Genomic DNA, 252 nt, shown 5'->3' on the forward strand with positions numbered 1-252 from the left:
TAAATAAATCTTGTGTGTGCAAATCAAAGGACTAATTCCTTTTATGTCAGCTATGGTGCATCCTAATGCATTTTTAGAGTTTGTAATAACTTACCTTCATGATGTGCATTAAGTTTGGAAGAGATTATTGCTGGAAAAGTCTCATTTTCTCTCAAAAATAAGTATTTTAGATTGAATGGCAATGGCTTCAAATCAGGTTTGGGTGGTTGAACACTTGAAGGTATGGACTTAATTGATTGTGGTGGTAATTCC

Source organism: Populus euphratica, unplaced genomic scaffold (genome assembly GCF_000495115.2).
Source record: "Populus euphratica unplaced genomic scaffold, PopEup_1.0 scaffold1980.1, whole genome shotgun sequence".
Lineage (NCBI taxonomy): Eukaryota > Viridiplantae > Streptophyta > Magnoliopsida > Malpighiales > Salicaceae > Populus > Populus euphratica.